Source organism: Podarcis raffonei, chromosome 5 (assembly GCF_027172205.1).
Source record: "Podarcis raffonei isolate rPodRaf1 chromosome 5, rPodRaf1.pri, whole genome shotgun sequence".
Classification (NCBI taxonomy): domain Eukaryota; kingdom Metazoa; phylum Chordata; class Lepidosauria; order Squamata; family Lacertidae; genus Podarcis; species Podarcis raffonei.
The window spans coordinates 64,034,026-64,040,000 of NC_070606.1; the positions used below are offsets into that span (position 1 = coordinate 64,034,026).

The 5,975-nt window shown below is 40.5% G+C and overlaps 1 long non-coding RNA gene across 1 annotated transcript in view; it reads right to left on the reverse strand.

Moving 5' to 3' along the window:
- Positions 1-1,387: 1,387 nt before the first annotated feature.
- Positions 1,388-5,975, reverse strand: part of LOC128413439 (uncharacterized) — a 6,051-nt gene continuing 1,463 nt past the window's right edge. The window contains exons 2-4 of the long non-coding RNA XR_008330343.1: positions 5,712-5,891; positions 4,226-4,312; positions 1,388-1,983 (exon numbers count right to left, since the gene is read on the reverse strand). This is a non-coding gene — a long non-coding RNA (uncharacterized LOC128413439). The remainder of the gene's footprint in view (positions 1,984-4,225; positions 4,313-5,711; positions 5,892-5,975) is intronic.

The window sequence follows — 5,975 nt, forward strand, 5'->3', positions numbered from 1 at the left end:
CTTCTCTGTCTGCTGGCAGCTCCTTGCTCCCAATCACTGGAGGTCTTTCTCCTTTCTCACTAATTCTCCTTTGCTGATCTTTCCCTCTTTCATTCTTGTCTTTCTTATATCTCTTCTTTCTTGCACACATCAGCCTTCCTTGCCACAAATCAAACCCATTAGACATTCCAGAGGGATCCTTGCCAATGCCTTCTCTTTGTGAACTAGCCGCCTTTTTTTTTTTTAATCTGCAGTGTTCCACATTACACTACCATTGATTTAATGGTACACCATGAATTTTACTACCTGTCAAACAACAGCACAATTATTTTGAGTTCTATTGAAGTTTAGCTTGACACAGCAGACTGGATCGCATTACACTTTTCACCTAGGGAACCCCCATTGCCCAAAGAGTTTTTGCTATGACTTCCCTAAGTGGGGGTGGGGGGCTAGGGGGCTGGCCTGATTGCTTTAATTTGGTTTTGTGGCAGTTGAACTAATGAGCAGGGAACTGGTAACGGAGACCCTAGAAAAGAGTGCACTGTAATGTGGTACTTAAAAGCTGTGTCTTAGGTCCTAGGAACATGATCTAGAGCAGACTTTGCCAACCTACTGCCCTCCAGATGTTTTGTACTACAACTCCCATTGTAGAAATGAAAACGGTAGAGCAAAGAGAGACAAGACAACAGAGCCTTAAGGAACTAGGGGAGGACTAGATTTACAGAGCTCTGTGAAGACAGAGGCCTTCAGTCCTCACAACTGCTTCATTGGGAAGGAGTTAATGTCACCTCCAGGCCTGCACTGCTTTGGTTTCTTTGAATAAAATGTTAGCTTCACTGACGCCGGGTGCTTTATTACTGACCCACTCCTGACACTGTCTCCTGTCACTCAGCAACTGCTATTCAAAGGTACACTTCCTCTGAATTCAGAGGGCCCCCTTTAGCTCTCCTGGCTAATCTCCATTGATGTCTTCCAGGACATTGTCTAAGCTCATTTTAAAGCCATTGAAGCCTGTGGCCATCACTACATCTGGTGACAAGGAATTCCACAAGTTAATTATATGCTATGTGAAGGAGTGCTTTATTTTATCTGTCCTGAATCTATTGCCAATCAATTTCATTTGGTGACCTTGAATTCTAGTATTATGAGAGAAGGAGAAGTGTGTCCCCCCCCCACTGTTTCCATACTTGTCATTTTATAAACATCTCTTTTATTCCCTCACCCTCAGTTCTCCATTCCACTGTCCCCCAAACGAAATAGCCCCAAACATCCTTGCCTTTCCCTAGAAGGAAAAGCTAAGGGTGGTATTTAACTAAATTTTCCTCAGAGGAAGCCCACTGAAATTAATGGGCATAACTTACTCAGGTTCATTAATTTCAGTGGGCCTAATCTAAAATGTAGTTGACTACCACCCTAACCCTCAAAATTGCCCTGTGGTTGTACTCTTAGCTCAGGGATGAGGAAACTTCGTCCTCCCATCAGGTCCAGCAAGCAGAGTCAGTGGTTAGGGGTGATGGGAGTTACAGACCAAAATATCTGGAGGGCACCAGGTTGAGGAAGCTTGCTCTAAATTGATCCTATGATAGGGATAAACATGTAGACCGATCCTGTGCATGTTTACTAAGGAGTAAGCCTTATTGTGTTCAATGAGACCTCCTCCCAGATAAAAAGGCACAGAAGGACAGTCTTAGGCTACAATTTTGTTATCACTAATCAGATAGGAGTAAGGTCCCTTGAACTCAGAGGGCTTAACCTCCCATAAGGTACAAACAAGAATTGCCTTGTTAGTCTACTGTTGAGGAAGTCTTGGGAAAGCATAACTCTGTGGTGAATGGAACACAAATAACCGAAGCTTCATCATGCTTCAGCTGACCACAGCGGCTTCACCATCACTTACTTACTGATCAGATGCGACTGTGATACAGGTTTCAGTGTTCTGGGGGCCTTCCTCCTCTCCCCACAACTCTTCTCCCGTATGCATGTGTTGTGTTCCATTATTGGATACTAAAGTCAAACCAAATAATTAGGTGGCAACAAAATTTACAGCCTGCAGCCCTATAAACTTTACTGAACACTCTTTCAGCCATCAGCTGGTATTTAATCAACACATCATAACTTTTATTAAGCCTAAATGAAATGCTTCTGGGACACTAAATTTAACTGTGCTTGGAAACATGGGGTCATCTTTGGTTTGATTTACATATCCCAGAGCATCACACCAATCCAGGATACAATTAGGAGATAGCCAGATGTTCCCTTATTTTAAAGGGTGTCTCATGTTTTGAAGAGTCGTTTTTATGCTAGAATACTGAAGCTCCCCTGGAACATAATAGGTGGTCCTTTATCCAGATCATCATAGCCCTGTAGGAGTCTATAAAATACATGCCTGATCTCTAAAGCGATACTTTTTATTACCTTTTCTCTCTCCAATCTGGCTAGTGTAAATACCTCAGCTTTTAAGGCAGCTCTTTAGAGACACCCACCCCCATCTTCCCTTGCAGGAAAGGTGACAACAATGATTTCATCACCTTTCTAGAAGAAAGGTTGCAAATCTTTGCTCTTACCTTTCGCAAGTTGGGTAACACAAGTTAACCTGGCCTTCCACAACCTGGTGCCTTACTGATGCTTTAGACTACAATTCCCCTCATCCCTTGATGTTGATGAGACTTGGCTGTGGATGATGGGACCTGGAGATTTCCCATATCTGATCTAATGGCCCCCACTAGGGACAATGCAGTTGGTACCAGTAGTTAAGTACAACTTCCTCACAAGCAAATTTCGTCTTGATGGATAGAATGCCTTGGAAAACTATCTGGGGTGTTGCTTCCTCATCTTATATCTGTAGGTGTATCAGTAAAATTAGTATGACTTATCTGAACATAATTCATTTCAAAACATTATATACACCAAGATTAAAATACTAAAAGGTAGGTACAGACACTTCCCTTTGTATAAAAAAGTCTCAATATTAGGAAATCTGTCCCGCTTATTGCAGTCACCATAGTCTGACCCAGAGGTCACACTCTTTGAATATAGAAAGCATAAATTAATAGGTTTATCACTTGTACTAATAACACATTTAAAGGGAAATGGGGCAAACCAGTCAGATGGATGGGGCATTAAGAATAAAATGATGATGATAATGATAATAATGGCAGATTGAGACTTTACAGTCCTACGAGAAAGATGCCAACAAATGCTTCCATGTGGTAGTTGCTGAACATGGGTCCATGTGAGCTCCTTACCACTGAATTGGGGGAGTAAATGGTGAGTCTCCATGGCAGTGCCAGAAATCATCAGGCATGTGTACCATTGACATGGAGATTTCCTACCTGTTCAGGGTGATCCATGCAGTAGGTACTTGCAAATGTTCTGACCTCACGGAGTTGCATTTTTTACAGGCTATTTAATCTCTTCAAACTAAATACATTCCAAAAATCCAGGTGTTTTTTTTTAAGATGTCCAAGTTTCTATATAAGTCTCAATCAAGTTTCTGTCCAGTCTTTGCTTGAGAAACATGTACGACAGATAATTGAGCCTGAACAAATTACTGTGTAAACAGCTCAAGGATGACATCAATGTTGACAGCTCAACACCGCTGCCACTTTAACAGCATTTCTATAAACTTCAGAGAGATTAACGCAGCTGCTTAAAAAGTTGCCCTAACTTTACAGTATGGAGGATGGTCTTATTATCTCTATGATGATTACACCAGCACTTGGAGAAGCTGATTTCTTGCTAGATATAATTAAATGCTTGAGTTACAACCTTCGCCACACGCACTCCACCTGCGAACACTGATTGTAAAAGGTTGGAGCCGGATACTATCAGGGAGGTCCCTATCTGTATTTCAAGTTGGCTAGCACTGTGCTTGCTTGTTGACTTGTACCACAAATAAGAAAGGTTCATCCTATGTGGAACTTTGCTGTGGCGATAAAGGTTAGGATGATGGTGGCAGTTTCCTAGGCATTATACAATCAGTGAGGAATAGTAAAGTGTGATCTTATAATCTAACAGTTAATGTTAAAGATGGGAAGAAAGGAAATAAAGAAATGCTATCAAGAAAAAAAGTTGTGATAACAATGAGCCAGGGAAGAAATGAGACAAAGAAGCACCTAGTTAGTCGTGGGCTGTCAGTTTAATTAATTAAAGAATGGATAAACTAAATTTAACTGAAATGAAATAGAACTGAAAAGAACAAGCATGGAGAATCTTAGGCCAAATGCAGACCTTCTGTGTTTCCTACCTGGCCCCCTTTCCAGGAATCACTCCTCATTGGACCTGATCCATGTCATCTTTGCGTGCTTTTGCCTGGCTGGATTGCATATTTGAACTGTGGTGGAGGATAGAGAGGTGTGTGGTTTGTGTTCTGACTTTTGTATAGCTGGAATGTAGCTTGAAGTACAAAGGTCAGCGTCACATCCATTACTCCACCCACTCTGGCTCTGCTCAGCACTGACATGTGGCCCTCAGGCTGATAATGACCCCCCCACCCTCACTGTAAACTTCTGTGAAGGTGCTTTGCTGATGGCTTGAGAAACAGGGGAGTTTTCGTTATATCTGATGATCATTTACCATTTAAGAAATAAAAGATTATGACCGTGGTAGAATGCAATGATTTTTCAACACATGATTTCTTCATCAAGTTCAGTTATATGGAATATCCCCAATTATAAGAACCCACTAAAATAGCTTTAAAACAAACATGTTCAAGATTCTGCAGTCTTGAAAGGTTCAGATGTCAGAGACACATTGAAGTTGATACTTATGGCTCAATCTGTCAATTTCAGAAATTGGCAGCAAACTTTATTTTACACATAAAGTGTCAACTATTCTTGAAAAACCAAAAATCTTGCTGTTACTAAATCTGAATTTGTGGGCCAGGAACTCTGGGGGAATATCTGTTTTTCATTTTTTAGTAATAATGTGCCAATCAGAGACAATTTTTCTCTGATAATACCCTGGCCAGTAGTGGACATAATTTCACTCACAAACTCAATGTGTTGTTTGTTCTCATGACCCATGTTTTGAGCTGTTGTGGCAGTTTCATCCATCTGCACATGTATGTCTGCATTATATATGGCATTTTAGAATCGCAACAGAGCTAAGTTTAGACGATATTTCTGCCTCATTGGATACCTTGCTCAGAATGGCACCAAATGTTCATAATTTTGGTATCAACATGTGTCACAGAGGTTCATGTTAGTCTCTCACATTGGCAGTTCAGCACTGAAGCCAAGCCAGGCACCAAATTGAAAGACTTTATTGATTCATTTGGAGGAGGCCAGAGAAATCGTGCTCCACAAGTGTTGACAGCAACTCTCAGCAACACTTTTTGCATTTCCATAAACAAAAAATGGGTCATCCCAGTCTTTGACTAAAAGGTTGCAGTTTGTTTGCACACATTCGCAGATGCAACTAGGTTTTCAGTGACCCCAAAAGACAGATTAGTAAGTTTTGCACAAAACAATACCTATGATTTTTTACAAATAACAAGAGTTTTGTTGTGTTACAAAGAAGTTTCTAATTGGTGAAAAATATTTAAATAATTTAGATTTGTAAAGAGTTTTTGAAAACCTATGGGGCACTGTTGACCCCTGATACTGTTAAGGAGGTGAGTGATTTGTCTGCTATGAAAAAGGACAAAATAATTGTGTTCTACCTTCTTCATTGTTTCCCTCATGAAATTGTTTCCCTCATGAAATAGACAGAACAGGTTCAGGGCTAAGTACCTGTAGACATAACAAGCAAAGAGTAACTAACAGCTTTCAGCAGCATTTTGTAGGATTGACCTACAGCATGCTTTTTCTTCTTTCGTCATTTTAACAGGAATAAAAGCATTGATATTTTCTGTGAAACATCACATGGAAATTCACATCTCATCATGGTGGAGGACTTCTTGGAATGTGGACCTATGGAATGAGACTAAAATTTTTATTAACCCCAAACATTTGAGGGGTTAAACTCCCTTTAGTTGTCAGCAGTCTTAATAGTTG